The sequence below is a fragment of the Cebus imitator genome, unplaced genomic scaffold, assembly GCF_001604975.1.
Source record: "Cebus imitator isolate Cc_AM_T3 unplaced genomic scaffold, Cebus_imitator-1.0 Scaffold48, whole genome shotgun sequence".
NCBI lineage: Eukaryota > Metazoa > Chordata > Mammalia > Primates > Cebidae > Cebus > Cebus imitator.
The window spans coordinates 1,838,681-1,857,101 of NW_016107363.1; the positions used below are offsets into that span (position 1 = coordinate 1,838,681).

At 39.1% G+C, this 18,421-nt stretch overlaps 1 long non-coding RNA gene across 1 annotated transcript in view; it reads right to left on the reverse strand.

The window, feature by feature from the left end:
* The window catches only part of LOC119471059, a 47,261-nt gene that overhangs the window by 23,052 nt on the left and 5,788 nt on the right, over nucleotides 1–18,421 (reverse strand). The window contains exon 2 of the long non-coding RNA XR_005200049.1: nucleotides 17,921–18,031. This is a non-coding gene — a long non-coding RNA (uncharacterized LOC119471059). The remainder of the gene's footprint in view (nucleotides 1–17,920; nucleotides 18,032–18,421) is intronic.

The window sequence follows — 18,421 nt, forward strand, 5'->3', positions numbered from 1 at the left end:
TGGCTGCTCACTGGAATGACATTGTCCAGTAGAACTTTTTGCAGTGAAGAGAATTTCTGTTTCCAACATGGTTGCCACTGGCCACATGTAGCCAATAAGCCCTTGAAATATGGCTTGTGTCACTGAGGAACTGAAATTTTAATTCTATTTAATTTCATTTCAAATAACCACATGTGGCAAGTGGCTACCATGTTGGCAAACACAGCACTGGAATTTCAGTTTCTTAAAGAAAACAGTGATGAGTAAAGTTCTTTGCCTCTGGTAGAGGGATAGGCACTAACTACACAGTAATTCATTCTTAGATGACCTTTAATGACGCCACATTGCCCAAGCAGTCACTGGCAATTCACATGCCTACAGGAAATTGACAGGTAATATAAATGAGGGAAGTTTCCTGAGCACACCGATAGGGAAAAGTGGGAACTGCAGTAAGCTATCTAAAGAGGCAGTGGCTTTTCAGCCCCAGATGATATTGCCATATTGAAGAGAGAATCAGTATGGCCAAATAGTTCCATTTAAAAAAACAATGCCAGGAATTGGGTATTTAGATAAAAACATCATATTTTAAAATGTTGATAATTCAAAATTTTTTCATAGAACTCTGGATAGCACAAACAAAGGATATATGTTGGCCAGATGTGATCAGAGGCTCACCAATTTGAGGCCTGTGACCCACAAGATAAATTTCAGATTTTTTCCTAACCCAGCTGCAGGAGATCTGCAGATAGCCCAGGTTGGCCTCCTGCAGTTCCTCTCTGGTGTACTCTGCTCTGGCAACCTGGGGCCACGTGTAGTTCCCCAAACACATCCTGCACTCTTTTGCCTTTATGCCTTTGCTCCTGCCATTCTTGCTGCCTCTACACTTTCACCCTACACAAAGCTGGACCCTATTGTCTTCATAGGAAAATCCTAATTATTTTCAGTGCTCAGCTCAGATATCCTTTCTTCTATAATATCTTCTCTGATTCTCTACAATATCAAAAGACTAACATTTTGCACAGAGGACTATTTCTCAGGTGGTACTAGAATAAGTTGCTTTCCAACTAGCTTCAGTGATAATTACTGCTAGTTTCTGAGCACTGAGCTAAATAACTTGTATAACTAACTGTGCTTAGAGATTCATTTAACCTACAACCTGTTCACCCCAGGGATAGGTAAATAAACCCTGACTGCTACTTCCTTCTTTGTAAGTATGAATAATGACATTAACCACCTTCTGGCATGGTAAAGAGTAAAAAAGATATAGCATGTAAAGTGATTAGTACAGTGTTTGGAGCACAGTAAAAGCTCAGTGTGTGTTTGCCCTTATAGTCACTTCTCACCCTTGGAACATGCATGGAGAGGTGTCCATATGCCAGGCAATATAATCACAAATCAATGTCTGCTTTTAGGACAGTTTGCCCTGGAGAATTTTAGGTGCTAGGGTGGGGGTGGGGTTTATGTTTGATACTACACAGTTGGGTTTTGCTGTTGTTTTCTTCTTTTGTGTTATCTGAACTCACAAGACATGCCCCTAAGCTCAGCAGGCACATGTACCTTTTATTCCTCAATATCAGATGGTTTGGGCAGATGATGACTTTTCTCTCCCAGTTGCTCCTTAGTGCTTCCCAAAATGAATCCTGCATATGCCATATAGCTTAAATTTTAAATCAGGCCATCTTACTAACAGACGATCCAAACTGGGTAGAAAATCCATGCAACTGTTACAACTTGAAATAGCAAAGAGACAATTTTGTTTATATAGGATTCTCCCTTACAACAATGCTGTGACTTAGCATTATGAATTTTATAATGCATATTTTAAAAACTAAAACACAAACAGGTTGAGGAGTCAGCCCAAAGTCATGTGGGTATTAGAGCAAAGATTGAAACTCTGAACTGTTTAAAGTGGAAGCTCAGTGATGCCAAAGCACAGCACAGCCCAGAAGAGGAACTGACCCCGAGTCTCCAGATGGGAAAAGTAACTGAAGCCAGGATTGGCTATGCGACTTGCAAGGGTTACACTTCCCATGTAGGGACCCAAGTCCAAGTCTTCTGACTCCAGGGGCTTCTTCTGTTCTAGGTGGCGGCCCTTCCCTGCATAAAGAAACAGTTTGCATCCAAGATACACAAAAGGTGGGATGGAGCAAAGCAGTGCTAGTAGCAGCTCTCAAAAGGGCCTTTGAGGCAGCCTGGGCATTTCCTCAAGACACAGTCATTGGGAATCATAACTAGGGCATATCCAAGGGGCATCTGCACAGCACTCAGATGACAGGGGAGGATCACTGGAGGGCATGGCTGCCCCTCATGACAACCAGGCCACAGAGGAAGGGGCACTGGCCTTCTTCAAAGATGACCAGCTAAGGCTCTCAGGAGACTCAACCCAGCTTTTCTGTGTTTCTTCATAGGCCTTTGCAAACCTAGAATCTCCAGGCAGATACATTTCATCTACAAAACAGCAGTCCCTGTGCCTCCCTGAGGAATATCTGCATTTCTTGGAAGAACAGTATTTGCGATACAGTAAAGCCTATGGCTTTTGAGAATTCCTTAGAGTGGTAGAAAGTCATAATTAATCCTTTTTTTCATTTCTCTGGGGAAAAATGGATTTAAATAAACCCATAGTGTGATAACACAAAACATATGTTGACGTGTACAATCTGAAATATAATGTTCCTACAGCAATACCTCCATATCTTAGAAAAATAGCTGCAGTTTTCTGACAAAAAAGTCTTACCTACACAGCCATTGGAAAACACTGAGGATGTACACACCAGCACAGAGAGGAAGATTTAAGTCAGCTACCATCCCAGCACTCAGAGCCAGCCAGGCTTAATTTCTTGGTGCTTATATGTTCCATTTGTTTTTAAAAATGCACATAATACTATTTTCTTAGTTGATTTTTTTCCTTAAAATATTCTGAATACCTGTGATAGAGCTGCCCTATGTTTTGATTGTGATGGTGGCCCCACAAATCTGCATATGTGATAAAGTGGCTTAGAACTCAACAGACACACACAAAAATGAGTGCATGTAACAATAGTGAAATCTGAATAAGGTTGGTGGACAGTAACAATGTCAATTTCTGTAATATTGTACTATAGCTACGCAAGATGTTACCATTAGGGAAAACCTCGTAAAGAGTATGCAGGACCCCTCTATATTGTTTCTTAGAACTACATGTGAATCTACATTATCTCAAAATCAAAAGTTTAAAAATAGCTTGAAACATATGATGATAGCCTTCCTTATCAACATTGCTATACAATATCATTTTCAATAACTGTCTAATTTTCAACTGCATGGATATATCCTGATTGAATTAACCAATTATCTAATAAATTCTGATCTTAGGGACCAGAAAAGCTACTTATTGTAGACATTAAGCTAAATTATGAATATATCAAATCAGAAGAGATCTTATTAATCATCTAATTCTAACACATTCCCTTTACAGAAGGGAAAATTAAAGCCCAGGTAGGCGAAGTACTTTGTTCAAGGTCAGAGAGGCAGTAAATGAGAAAGCCTAGCATAGATCCTGGGCCTCCAGACACACAGACCTTAGTATGCCACCTCTGAAGAGAACAAAAACTTAGTTTAATAGATGACAGATTAATATGCAGCCACCAGATATAGTTAAGTAACTTAAATATGTACTGACACCTGAGTAATTTAGGAGTTGCACTCAAAGACAGTTAACGTGAATGGATGAAGTAGCATGAACAGATTACAGTAGGGTAGGGTGAGAAGTATGAAAAACTCAAGTGACAGCAGTTACTTTCTTCCAGTTAATTGCTGCTACATCAGAATGCAATCTGTGTTGCCACAACGGAATGTGGGTCTTTATATATATATAATTTATAAAATATCCACACTAAATTCTTTAAAATGAACCAAAGAATCCCAAAGAACTATGTAAGCCAATCACATATTTGTGGGGATAAATCAATTTGTAAGCTCTATGTACAAACAGTTTGTAACTGCTCAGGTATAATTCACTTTATATTATTAAAACATATATAAAGAGTTAATCCCTGAACAACATACAAGTTAGGGGTGCTGACCCATTACACAGTCAAAAATCCCAGTTGAAAAATAACTTTTGACTCCCCCAAATCTTAATTACTATCTTCTGTTGACTGGGAGTGTTACTAATAACACAAATAGCCAGTTAACACGTATTAAGTATGTAATATGGATTATACACTGTATTCTTATAATAAAGTAATCTAGATGAAAGAAAATGTTATTAAGAAAATCATATGATGATCTACTTCCACTTTATGAAAATCAATTTACTATTCATAAAGGGGTAGCTGAGGTGGAGAGAGGCAAGAGAGGCAGGCACACTTTGTGTAAATTTTATTGAAAAATAATCTGCATGTAAGTGGGCCCACACAGTTCAAACCCATGTTGTACAAATGTTAATGATACATAAGGCAGTAAATCTGGGGAAATAAACAGCAGCCATTGCTGCTGAAACATGGGTGCTTTGAACATTTGCCTTTTTTCTTCTTCATCTTATTTTAAAAAAATTTTCTTTGACTGCCCAGCACCTACAATCCATTATTGTGATTGGGAAAATCACCCCCCACCAAAGTTATCTGAAAATGCCAGTTACTGGCTTTCCTAGCCTTCCTTGAGCTGGGACATAGGCACATGACATAGATCCCACCAGTAAGATGGGCTACCCCAGGCTCAGAATACTGGTACTATGCAGTAGAACTGCTCTGACATCTTCCCAGGAAGGTATTGTAGTTGTGGTAGTTATTAACATTTGCTGGAGGCCTCAGTGACAAAGGTAGAGGTAATATTCAATGGTATCAGTTCTGGGGTGTCCATGAGATGAGGTCTAGTGCTTGTGTCCAGTAGGGTCAACCTAAACACCTTATGGGAACAATTCTGTGGCCTGATTTTCTTCCAACTTTTATTTTAGGTTCAGGGGTACACATGCAGGTTTGTTACATGGGCAAATCGCATATCTCTGGGATTTGGTATAAAAATGATTTCATCACCCAGATAGTGAGCATGTTACCTGATAGGTAGTTTGCCAATGCTCAACAGCCTTCTAACCTCTACCCTCAAATAGGCCCCAATGTCTATTGTTCCCCTCTTTGTATTTATGTATACTGAATGTTTAGCTCACACTTACAAGTGAGAACATGCAGTATTTGGTTTCCTGTTCGTGTGTTAATTCCCTGAGGATAGTGGCCTCCAGCTGCATCCACGTTGCTGCAAGGGACATGGTTTCATTCCGTTTTATGGCTGCATAATATTCCATGGTGTATATGAACCACATTTTCTTTACTCTGTCCACCATTGATGTGTATCAATCTTGTCTTTGCTGTTGTGAAAAGTGCTGCAATGAACATATGCATGCATGCATGTGTCTTCATGGTGGAACAATTTATATTCATTTGGGTAGATACCCAGTAATGGAATTGATGGGTCAAATGGTATTTCTGTATTTATATCTTTGAGAAAACTCCAAATGGCTTTCACGATGGCTGAACTAATTTACATTCCCACCAGCTGTGTATAAGCATTCCCTTTTCTCCACAACCTTGGCAGCATCTGTTATATTCTGACTTTTTAATAACAGTCATTCTGACAGGTATGAGATGATATTTCATCATGGTTTTGATTTGCACTTCCATAGTGATTAGCGATGTTGAGCGTTTTTTCATATGCTTGTTGGCCACGTCTATGTCTTTTGAAAAGTGTCTGCTCATGTCATTTGCCCATTTTTTAATGCGGTTGTTTGTTTTTTGCTTGTTGATTTTGAGCATTATTCCTGATCATTAGTATCCAAGCCTGGTTCTCTTGGTGATGATCTGAGCTTTTCAGTATCATTTAATAAATTCTAATTTTGCTGAAGTTAGCCAGAACTGCTTTACATTGCTTAAAATAGGGACCCCTGACTGATACAATTAGATTGGGTTGGTATATTTTCACGTATATATTGTCATGTTTACATTTTAACATCAATTTATATTAAATAAACAGACAAGTGCTCAAACATTTGCTGTACAGTAGACAGTAATCAAGAGAAAGAGATATGGAGTATAATCTCGCAATGAATTGTTCTCATTCTATCCTTTTGCTCCCTCAAACATATACTACTCTAGACAATCATCTTATTTTGCTTATAGTGGAAAGTCTCTGCTATGTATCAGCTGAGTGGCTGGGGCAGGGAGGATCCATTTCCAAGATGACTTCTTTACTTCACATGTCTGGTGTCTTGGGGTTCCTTGCTCTCTCTCTCCACAGGGCTTCTCATCCTCCAGGACCTCTCCACATGTCTTGGTGCCCTACAGTTTTGCTTATGCCAGTTCCTCTATCTGGAATGCCTTTTCTCTTTTTTATCTATAAAAATCCTATCACTGTCTTCAGATATAGACAGACACTTCTCAAAAGGAGACATTTATGCCACCAACAAACATATGAAGAAAAGCTCATCATCACAAGTGAAGAAAAGCTCATTATCACAACTAGAGAAATGCAACTCAAAACCACAATCAGATACCATCTCATGCCAGTTAAAATGGTGACATTAAAATGTCAGAAAACACCAGATGCTGGAGAGAATGTGGAGAAATAGGAATGCTTCACACTGTCGGTGGGAGTGTAAATTAGCTCAACCATTGTGGAAGACAGTGTGGTAATTCCTCAAGGATCTAGAACCAGAAACACTATTTGACCCAGCAATCCTATTACTGGGTATATATCCAAAGTATTATAAATCATTCTACCATGAAGACACATGCACACATGTGTTTGTTTATTGCAGCACTATTTACAATAGCAAAGACTTGACACCAACTCAAATGCCCATCGATGATAGACTGGATAAAGAAAATGTGGCACATATACACCATGGAATAGATACTATGCAGCCATAAAAAAAGGATGAGTTCATGTCCTTCGCAGGGATAAAGATGAAGCTGGAAACCATCATTCTCAGCAATCTAACATAAGAACATAAAACCAAACACTGCATGTTCTCACTCATAAGTGGGAGCTGAACAATGAGAACACACGGACACAGTGAGGGGAACATCACATACTGGGGCCTGTCAGGGGGTGAGAGGCAAGGGAAGGGAGAGTATTAGGACAGATATCTAATACATGTAAAACCTAGATGATGGGTTGATGGGTGCAGCAAACCACCATGGCACATGTATACCTATGTAACAAACCTGCACGTTCTGCACATATATCCCAGAACTTAAAGTATATTTTTAAAAAATCCTATCACCTTCTTAGTCTAGAAGCTTAAATGCCCTCCTGAATCCTAAATCCAAAAATACCCATCAGCACTCTACCACTACCACCACCACCACCATTATTTTCCTGTAAAGGTCCCATCTGGTCTTCAGGAAGAGGATTATTGGAAATGAAAATGAAGGAAGGAGATTGAGAGAAGACAGACATCCCTACCCCAACCCCAGACTAATGTTCATGTGTTTGCCAGCCTATCTTTTCTTTGGAGTATAGACAAATGTCTACATTCCTGCTTTCCCAGTATCTAGAAGGCTACCTAGAACATACAAGGTACTCAATGGATGCTTGTATACTGAATAATTAAACCATTTTAAGGGAGGGACAGGAATTAAAGATGACTTCACACTGCCAGCATCTCCATTCTTTTTCCATCTTTATTTTTATTCCCTGCACCAAATGCCCAGATGAACCTGAGTGTAATCACAAGAACACTTAGGTAATTTGGCCATTTCCAGGTAAAACCATTTTCAGTCTCCCCTTCATCATAATGGGTTCTCCTACTGACAGCCTCTTAAAGGAGAAAGCTGTAGACCGTTCTGTACTTTGGTGCAGCATCTTCGGTGCAGTTAACAGCCAGAAAAGAGGAGCCAAGAGCCCCTACTCAGAGGGCCAAGTGCTTTCAAAGATCTGACCTAAGAGATGAGAAAAGGTAACCACAGTCCTTCAGAGCTGAAAGTCTTTTGCTAAAAGTCTGAAAAAAACATTCCTTAGAGGAGCAGACATTTGACAGAACCTGCAAAGTCGGCAAATCTAATTTCAGACTACCTGGAAAATAAAAATGTGATCCTGAGTTCAGCTGGAACGGTTTTGAGGAGGGCTCAGTGGACCTGGCAAGCACAGTGTTTATGGGAGCTGTGACCAGTCAAGCAGCTCCATCCCAGTCTAGCCCAGAACTTGAGGGGCCTCTCTTGCCTCCACTGTGAATCACAGCACATCAGAGCTAATGGAAACTCAGACTGTCACATCTAACTCCCTCATTTTACAGAAGAGCAAGCCAAGGACAGGAGAGAAACCACTTTACAAAGAGGATGCAGCAAGATCCATTACCAGACAAGAACATCTGCCTGACAGCTAATGGGTACCTTTGTTTTTTTTAAAGCAACATTGGGTTGTACAATTCTGCCTCTCTGGCTTTTGGTGAGGCCACAATGCTGTTGACATAGGACACTGAACACTACAAATCTATAAAATGGCCCAACTTTCAAAAATTCTCATCAACTTTCCCAAGAAGAATCATTCCACATGAAGTGCTAAATTTCTGCATGGTATCACTCATCAAGAAATCTTGATCAACCAACATTAGTTTAAGAGTATTAATTTACCCATTAATATTCACTCCGACACTGTGATTAGAGGAATAGTGGATATATTAATTATTTGCTCTATCCATCATATGGTTATAACAAAATAATGTTAGTTGACTATCCCAGCTGCCTTTCTCTGAGAAATAGTCTTCCCCACACCCCATAGGACTGCCATACCCCTACTCTCCAGGCACCTTTGTATCCTGTGACTGTTTGCCTGATCCCACTTGTTTTTTTTTCTTTTTGGACAGGGTCTTACTCTGTCACCCAGGCTGGAGTGCAATGGTGCTATCATGGCTCATTGCAGCCACGGCCTCCTAGGCTTAGGTGATCCTCCCACCATAACCTCCCAAGTAGCTAGGACAACAGGCATGTGCCACCATGCCCAGCTAAATTTGTTTGTACTGTCTTGTAGAGACGGGTTTTGCCATGTTGCCTAGGCTGGTCTAAAACTCCTGGGCTAAGGCAATCCACCCACCTCAACCTCCCAAAGTGCTAGGATTACAGGTGCCACCCAGGGCAGTAAGCTCCTGCTCGCATTTGATTGGACTAGGGATGACACCTAGCTCACACTGAAACAATCAGATTCCCTTCTATGGATTTTGAAATCTGAGAGACTTAGGGACTTAGGGAATTAGCCAACTATCTGAGCTGGTCTCTTAAATGGAGGAAATATAATCTGAAGAATTGTGAGGAAGGATTTACCATGAATATGCAAAAGCAAAGAAAGCCAGTAGAAAGGATAATGAAAAAGAAGGAGAGAATGTGGGAGATAAGAGACAGAGAGAACAACTAACAGGGAAAAACTGGCAGATGGGGAGGAAGGAAAGGAATAGAGGAAGAAACAGAGAGAAGTGGCAGACAGAGCCAGAGGTGAAGATTAAGAGGAGCAGGGAGAGAGACAGAGACAGGAAGGAGCAAGACAGATACCAAAAACTGCCTGAGTTTCAAATTTCTGTTTTAAGTCATTTGAGAGGCCCAGCTGTTTTGGGGTTCCATGCATAACACAGTGTTCTTCCAATTATTCTCCCTCTTATAATTTGAGCTTTCATTATTTTCTGTTAACTACAAGTAAGAGTTTTAACTATAAATAGCTTGACGCTCATTCAAAAAGCAATGCTGGTTAAAAAGCAAAAAGAAAAAGACTATAAGCCAAAAATGACACATGATGGATTTTGACATATTTAGAGACTACCTATACTTCCGCATATCCATTCAAACACTAGCTGAAAAGGTTAATAAAACCTTTATAACTAAAAGCAATTTAGCTGAGCTCTGCAACGGGGAGAGTCAACTAAAAATTATTTTGTTATAACCATATGATGGGTAGAGCAAATAATTGATATATCCAGGTTTGAAGGATATAGAACAGAGATTGCCAAGGGGAGCTGCGGGCTTAGTCAGCACACTAAAACCCAGCCAAGGGAGCTGAGACTTTCTTGAGAAGGTGCCTTTGGAAAATGAGATGGCATTGGGAAAAGTGGGTGGGCCTTGTCAGGTGGGAGTAGGCGACTGGGAACTGACACACTATATCATAGCTGTTTATTGTATATGCTGGCATCACCTTGCCATGCTACCTATTATTCACAGTCACGTTCCTCAACTCGCTTCGGGCTTTTTCATCTCTGCCTAAACACACACACTTTCATGCATCCATCCCTCTGTTTCTACCTTTCCCTTTGCCTGCAATGCTCTGGCTTTACTCCTCCACAAATTGTTGTGCCTCTTTCAAATCCCTGCTTGAAACATTGTTTTCTCTAGCTCCTTCTCCAGCCCACCCTGAACAAATCTGCTCACTTCTTCCCCTGTGGCCTCCATTGCATTTGGCACTAATAATACTTACTATATTCTGTATTCTAGGCACCATTCTTTGTACTGCAAACAATAAGCAAAAATCTTTGCTTCATTGGCCTTTTCGTTCTGCTTTGGGAGACAGATGGTAGGCAAATAAGCAAACATGCATGTGTGCACGTGCACACACACACACACACACACACAGACACACACACACACAGACACGATTTTCAGTACTGATGAGTCCTATGTAAAAAAATTATGCTGTATAAGATAGTGATTGATGGGGAAGGGAATGGAATCTTATTCTAGCAGTTTTTACATGCTAGATGTAATAAACTTTATGTTTGTTCACACAACTGTGAGCTCTGAGAAACATCTTTGTCTGGCACATAGCAAGTGACCAATAAATGTATAATAAAAGTAGAACACGTAAGAACCACAGATTTTAGTATTTCACAGCCAACAGAACGCTCTTCCAGATTTTATAGAAAGCAGGTGAACTAGAGCTAGCTGATTTCCCAGTGAATGACTGAAAACTATTTTGTTCCCTGAAAAACGTAAGTATCCTATTTTGCTCTGAATTCACCCAGGAATGTAATTAACCAGAAAGCTCTCTGTTCTGGTACAAAACATCAATATTCCATTTCTCAGCTTCATAAATAGCTGTGTGGACTTGGCCCACATTCCATTTTCACTGGCTTCAATTATTTAATGCCATGCTTTTCTGTCCAAAATCTGCTGTTTATTATCTGTGTGTCTCACATTATTTTTTCAGCCACACCAGCCCACTGAGGTTGTAATTTTTTATCCAGTGCACTAGGGTTTGTTGTCTGACTTCCATTCCAAATACTGGTTAATTTGGCAATGAGGAATCTTGGGGGACTGAGCTACTTGGCTGAAATAGGATGCATTTTGTTGAGCAAGCATATTCAACTCATTTCTGATTACAGGGATGAGGATAGATGTATAGAAAATGCTCAGTAAGTTGGAGCATTTCATTGAAGAAAACAGGGTCTTGAATTTGGAAGGCAGCAAAGAACATAGACATTGGAACATACTTGAGGTTGGTTTGAATTTCTGTTCTGCTATTTATTATTAAAGTGTTCTTGAACAAATCAATCCCGAGTTTCTTCTCGTAAAATGAATAATACCTACCTCGCAATATTACTGCAACAATCAAATACATTGTCTGCAAAACACCTAGCAGAGGATGTCACGTATAGTAGGCATCTACAAGATAAAATTCTTAAGACCTTCTTTGATCAAAGTTGTCTATATTGTTAGAAGGAAGTTTATATTCAATAGACTTTCCCTTTAGATCGATTATTTCAAAATTGTGTCTGGACATATTGTGATATAATTCACTGTTCCCTATACTTGGCATCAAAGCAAGGAGGGATCAGATAGGCTGGGTCTGAAACCTGCTTCACCTCTTCTAGTTACTTAATTGTGCAGTGCCTGCCTGATCCACATAACAGAAATAGTGCTTATTTAATAGGATTACCGTCAGGTTAATTGAGTTAATATAGCCAATTTACTAAGATTTGTTTTGGGTACAGTGTTTATTTTTTTTGCTTAATACTTTCCTTTAAATTGACCTTTTTTTAAAACTTAGATACATTCATTTTAAAAGGTTACTTCATACCATGTTTATAAATGAAAAACCATAATTGTTAAAAATAAACAAAACAAAATCAAAGCAATATTATAAAAATTCAGCTAAATGCTATTAGACACTGAAGACAATGAGCCCGAGACCTGCCTTCTCTTTGGTCAAAGGGAATTTTTATTTTTTCTTTTGTTTTTTTTTTTAGAAATAAGCTTATTCTTTAATTTTTGTATTTCCCAGCCTTTAGAAATCATTATCTAAACCCTAAGTTTGAGCTCTGACTCCTAAAATTATTTTTTTTCCTTCTTATTTTAAGTTCTAGGATACAAGTACAGAAGGCATACGTTTGTTACATAGGTACATGTGTGCCATGGTGGTTTGCTGCACCTATCAACGTCTCATATAGGTTTTAGCCCTGCATGTATTAGTTATCTGTCCTAATGTTCTCCCTCCTGTCTCCTCCCAACTTCCCGACTGGCACCCATGTGTGTTGTTCCCTCTCTGTGTTCATGTGTGCCCATTGTTCAACTCCCACTTATGAGAGAACACGTGGGTGTTTGGTTTTCTGTTCCTGTGTTAGATTGCTTAGGATGAAGGCTCCAGCTTCATCCATGTCCCTGCCAAGGACATGATCTCATTCTTTTTATGGCTGCATAGTATTCCATGGTACATATGTACCACATTTTCTTTATGCAGTCTATCACCGATGGGCATTTGAGTTGGTTCCATGTCTTTGCTATTGTAAACAGTGCTGCAATAAACATATGTGTGCATGTGTTGAAGAGAATTTTTCAAGTACCCAAGAAACGTTCAAAGTGATCTAAAACTAGATTGAGACTTTCTTCATAGGATCAGAACAATGATCTCACTTTGTGATTCAGTCTTAGGTCTATGTACTTCCTAAAAGCAGCTCTTCTACATCTAGAGGAGAGCACTGGAGAAATGGAATTAGGAACACCAGGCTCTGGCCACATGGACACTATTAATCAGGGATTGGCAATTAGACAGCTACTTAGCTTTCTCGTTTCCTGTGTGAAATGAAGAAATTGGGCTCTAAAGAACCCTTTATCTCTGGAATGCAAGGATTCTAATGCTGCTTAAGATATAGTATTTTATTGTGTTTCTGTTTAGCATTGTCACAGAACCCCTGAGTGATCCATTCATTCTTTGCGGAATTGAACTGACCACTTTGGACTACTCAAGATTGGTTGGGTAATGTTTTCATCTCAGCTAGGTGGACAGTTACATAAGGTCAGGGACAGTGCTCATTTTGTACATCCTCCAGTGTCAGGCTATGAAAAGACTTGATGATTTTATTTTCTTGGTCTAAATAGGATGCTCAACAGTATTTACTTTCTGTTAGAACAGTAGGGGACAGAATGAATGGGCATCATTGACAGAAGTAAAATATTTTCACTGTAGAGAAATAGACTATGAGACCCTCACATAACCCCAGGTTCACAACAGGAAATGGTCGGCACAGACTTCAAATCTTCCAATACAAAAAGCTCAAGTTTCCTAGGATTAAACTAGACCACAAATAAACCTCATTTTACATTTTTAAAGCTTGTTTAAAGAAAACATTTTACATCTCTCTCTTGATCATTTAAAAATCTCTTTGGAAAACTAATTAAAACAGTGTTATAAGCTCACCGTTTTTTATTTCCTTTTAAAGGACTAATTCAAATCATAGAATTGAGCTACTGCCAAATTCAACTTTCTATTTTTCAATTTATCCTAAACATCTGTCTGAGCACCATCTTCTTTTCTGTAGACTCTTCATGTCCTCTTTACTTATATCACTAAGCCTATTTATTTTTTCTAAGATACTGTTTTATCAACTGCTTCCCAATTGTTATCCCATGTGCTAGTGGGAAGCAAAAAGATAAGGCTTCACTGGTATATGGATGTTAGGCACTCAGCTAGGTTCACTCATTAGCCAAGAGGCTCACTCTACATCAGTTAGAGTTCTTTGGTGGCAAGCAGCAGAAGTTAATTCTGACAATATTGAATAGTAGAAGAAGGTTTGCTTAAAAAAATGGGGAGCACACAGAATAAAAAAGAAGAGTTGAAAAATTAGATTCAGGAAAGGGCAGGAATTGATACAGCCCTGAGGCTCTAGGTTTCAAACTATGGCCCAAGGACAAATCTAGCCTGCCATCTGTTTTTATAAAGAACATTTCCATGGAGCATAGGCTTACTCACTTGTTTGCATATTGCCTATGGCTGCTCTCCCTTTACAATAGCAGAGTCAGATAATTGAGGCAGGGACCGTATGGCCACAAAGCCTAAAATATTTACTATTTGGCCTTTTACAGAAAAGGCTTGGCAGCCTGTGCTCTATGTAATGGAAATGAATAGACAACATTTCACGGTACCATGTCAGGGCTAGATCTTCCCCAGTCATTTTTCAGTCCATGTATCTCTATTTTCAAGTTTCTGATTCTTTGTAGAGAGAGTCTGATGGACTGAACTTGGGTCATATGGCCAGACTCTTCTCAGGGGAGGGCCAGGTCCCTTAACCGACACTCGCACTACTAAGGTAGCATCCAATGGGTGAGAAACAGTTCCCCAAAGCAAACCTAAGGAGCTCTTACTGAAGAATGGAGAATAGGTGCCAGGCAGGGAAAAACAACAGATGTGCCATACACACACTCCCACATAGCAGCCTTGCAGCAATTCAGATTTGCGCTACAGCAAAATTAAAATACACACACACACACACACACACACACACACACACACGCACTACAAGTCATGGAGCTTCAAGTTGTTCATAAGTAGCCAAAAACTCAAATAACTTTGAATCACAAGAGTACATGTACTACATTCCATTCCTTACAGTCCCAAAGGCATTAGAAATAGCACTGAGAGTAAAAACAAAATGATAGTACTGAACAGACAGGACACTGATGAGCAAATCATGTCACTTCCCTGAGACTCAATTTCCCCAACCTGCCCTGCCTACTAACAAAGCTGTAGTGAGGTGTAGATTTAGGTATAGAATAGGTGCTCATTAAATGTAAGATAATTAAGGATTTCATGTGAATAAAAGGCATTAAGGAGGGAAAATTATGAAACAAATGAAGCGGTGGTAAAAAGTTTAAATAGTGAACAGGGAGTGGGGAAATGCTGTTCCATCAGTACAAAGTTGCAGTTAGACAGGAGGAATAAGTTCTGGGGTTCTGTTGCACAGCAAGGTGGATTGAAATTAATAATAATGCATATTCTGAAATAGCTAACAGAAATATTTTAAATATTCTCACCACAAAGAAATGATAAATACTTGAGGTGATGGTAATATGCTAATTACCCTTATTTGATAATTCTACAATGTATTCATGTGTTGAAATATTGCATTGTAGCCCATAAATATACACAATTATTTGTCAATTAAAAAAATAAAATTTAAAATGTCCAAATTGTCTTTTATAGGAGGTTATGACCATTTCTAACTTCAATATGCTACAGATCATAAGGAAATCTTTGCTTGTCCGTCACTTCTTTCCATAGCTTACTAGTGTTATGGCCCTTCTTTCTCCTCCCTGTGGTTACCAGGGTAACATGGTAAATGTGCACACCAATCCAATTTGTAGGATCCTAGGAAACAATACTGGCTTCAAGATGCCTACTGCCTTCTTGAGGGTAGACAATGCTTTTTAGTTCACTGGAGAAAGTTCTCAAAAACTATACAGATTAGACTTTTTCTGATTATCACAACCTCCTTCACTATGCCCTCCCAAGTCAGCCTCATTCCCACTACCACGGCAACCAACCTACTTCACATTCTTCACTGATGGCTGTTAACCTGATGATTTTGTGCTCCTTACCAGAGTTTCTAATATCCTGAAATATGCATCCCCAAAACTAATCACTGTCTTAGGTTCCATCTAATGATAATAACTAAATTCCCAACACTGTGACAAGCATCATGCTAAGACCATGTATATTTCATTTCTTTGCTGCAAGGTACTTAGCACCATTTCACAAATGGGAAAACTAAGGCCCAGGCATACTATATAACAACCTCAAGGTCACCAAGCTTATAAGGGCTTGATCTTAGATCCAGACCAAGAGTGACTCATATAGGAGTTTTTTCAAGGACAAAGCTTTGTCATTTAAGTCCTCAGTGGTATCATATAAAGAAAAGCACCAGTGTTAACTGGATCAGAAAAAAAATGAATATGAGAAACAATCAAGTGTTCCAATTCAAATCAATTTTCTTCAACTCAGTCATAAAATAAGATTAGCAAAAGAAATGCAGACCATCACCAAGTGGCACCTATACATAGAGAAGGACAGAAGGCTATAATTATTTTTTACCCCAATGTGTAGACTCAGCAAATGGCTAAAGCATGTTTGAAATTTGTATAGCATGCCTCTGCCTGTACACTCAGTGTCCAATAGAGCTTACCCTGGCCTTTATAACGAGCCACCATTTTTATTACTTCTTAGCCTAGTGCCCTTGGGTTCAGAAACAAGAACAACAACAAAAACAGATGGAGAAGTTCCACCATTTTCCTTTTCCACAAACAGAGCAACACTACACTTATCTAAAACCTACGCCCTACCCTCAGGTCAATAGTATATGGATAGAGGTAGCAACTTGGATAGGGACATTTGAAAAGAGATGAAAAAGGCTTGAACCTGGCTTGAAAAGAAAACCACTCACTCAGCCAATCATGTGTGGCATGTCTAAGCATGGTAGCCTAGCAATGACATGGGCTGATTGCTTTTCACCCAATCTATGTCAGTGGGCATTTGGAAGAATGAATCTGTACTGTCATGACTCTCATTTCTTTAGCTTATTCTTTGATTGTCTAGCCAACTGCCTTGTTGATAGCTTCATGTGGATGTCAAAATTTAACATGCCACAGTGGTATATTTTTATTTCCCTTAGAAACATGTTCCAGCTTCCCCATTTCTGTAAATAGCAGAACTACCCTTGTAGTTGCTCAAGCCAGAAACCTTAGAATTTCCTTTTTCTCCTTCCCAATTATAATTATTCTATCAACAAATCCTGTTAATTCCACCTTCAACATATATCTTGAACCTGTCTGATTCTTGCTATTTCTACTGTTTATAAGAGACTTCTTTCTAGTTCTCTTATGCCTCAGTACTTTGACTCTTTCTTACAAGTGGCTAATCGTTATTAACAAAGAATTTAAAATACATTGAAATGTAAGAAAATAATTTTCAAGTAAAAATGGGAAAAGGCATACGTTCTGTTTAGACTCAGTGTACTTGTACTGCTTATCAGGAAATAAGCAAGAAGGCTCATGTAAGCATTCTGCTCCATGTAAAGCTAGACAGAAAAGCCTGTGCCTTAATCTAAGCCAACATCATCACTCTCCTGGTCCTCGGCAATAGCTTCCTCTTTCCATTCTTGACCCTCACAATCCAAGAGTAAAAATGAATTCTTCTAAAGCACAATTCCAAATCCCATCACTCTCCTGCTTAAAAGCCTTCACTGGCTTTCCTTGCACTTAGAATGAAAGTCAAACCCTTTTCATAGCTTACGTGTCTTCTGTCATAGGTGCCTATTTTCTCTCTCTTCCTCCCAAGGCTCTGGCCATATTTGTCAACCTTGAGTTGATTTTTGCTTTGGACATTCCTGCATACCCCTTTATTTGCTGGTCTAACTCCATCCCACCCTCCAGGCTTAGTTTCCTCAGCCAGAAAAATTTACTGAGTCGGTTCTCCTTGTTTCTTTCTCTCTTGGTGTCCTGCTCCTTTCCTCTATAGCACTTTTTTTTTTTTTTTTAGGAATATTAACTGTTTGCTCACTTGTGTAATTTGTGTCTCTCCTGTATGGCAGCAAGATGTGGTGAAGTATGGGTATATCATCTGTCTCGTTCATCACTAATCTCTAGCCCTGAGCAAGGTACTTACCACATACAAGCTACTCAATAAATAATACAGGAATAAATTAATGAATGTCCAAACCTACCCTGGGTTCTTTATGGTTTCTATTGTCTCATTTATTGTTTCATCAATTCCTTTCCTCCCATCTGCTTAGAGATTTATAGTTTGCAAATCCTTTTCATTTTCTTTCTCTCATCTGTGAAGAAACTAGAGAATCTGAGCTCCTCTTTTTTACACAACTGAAGAAAATAAGGCTCAGGGAGTTTAAGAGAAATGCCTAAGGCTGAAGAGCAACTAGAAAGTAGCAGAAACAAACTAAGAACCCAAGATTTGAGACGTTTTCTCTAGTTCTCTTAAGCCACAATCAATGCCCTGACTCTTCCGTACAAGTGGTTAGTTGTTATTAACAAATAATTTAAAATACATCGAAATACAAAAAGGATATTAAAAAAAAGGAAAAGGCATAAGTTCTATTTAGTCTTATTTTATTTGCATTGCTTGTCCTATCAGGTAACAAGCAAGTAAGGATTATTTATGCATTCATCTCAAAGCAAAGCTAGGCCGAAATCCTGTGGGTAGAATTTTA